The sequence below is a fragment of the Dipodomys spectabilis genome, unplaced genomic scaffold (assembly GCF_019054845.1).
Source record: "Dipodomys spectabilis isolate Male_0828 unplaced genomic scaffold, ASM1905484v1 ptg000070l, whole genome shotgun sequence".
Lineage (NCBI taxonomy): Eukaryota > Metazoa > Chordata > Mammalia > Rodentia > Heteromyidae > Dipodomys > Dipodomys spectabilis.
Genome location: NW_024870747.1, coordinates 4776355 through 4777205, shown reverse-complemented (window position 1 = coordinate 4777205; position 851 = coordinate 4776355).

Sequence of the window (851 nt, the reverse complement as noted above, 5' to 3'; positions counted from 1 at the left end):
AAATTTTTATTGTTTTGTACCAAATAAATATTTATAGAGAGACTGAATTTCTGAGTAGATGATGGTGTATGTGTGCCAGATTATACGTATTAAGGCTTATTTTATATTTCTGATATTGTTTCTACAGTTGGATTTAATTTTGTATAAGAAGATAAGTGTATTATATTGGATATATGAAAATAAACTCAATGTTTATTCCATTCATCCTTTGCCACTATTCTAATCTCAATATAAATTATCCATGTGTTTTTAGTAATGAAAATAACAACAGATATAAGCCAGATAAATCTGTCTGTAGTAGACAAGTATTTTCACCTTTATTTTGATAGTTGATCCTCTTTTACATTACAGAATATTCTTGGGAAAATGTGCTCCAGGCTGGCCACAACTGCAGAATATTATGGTTTGATCTATCATAAGAGAAGGAAGGAAGGGGAACCTTCTTTCCAAAATTTTGTTCCCAGGGATGTGATCTGTTTTATGGTGGTGAGTTGGAAATGAACATTTTTTACAGTCAACATTGAAAAGCCATCTTGATAGACCATTTCTGTAAGTGGTACAATGGATTATTCCTGGATTTCCAAGGATGCCAGATTGCCTCATTTTGAGACAATTAAAACAGGAATTTAGTCAGCTGTATTTGTATGTTTAGGAGAAAAACCCATTGACTCTAGGCCAGCGGATCACTGGGGCCCAGAGAAGCTAATACATCAAAGAGTAATCCTAGACCTCTAAAAATAAAACAAACAAACAAATAACTCCAGTAAGCACTGCCAGTCAAGGCTGCTATCACAGCCTATATGAAGTCAGGCAAAAAACAGAAGCTGAGAGTAATTTAGTTGATAAATAAG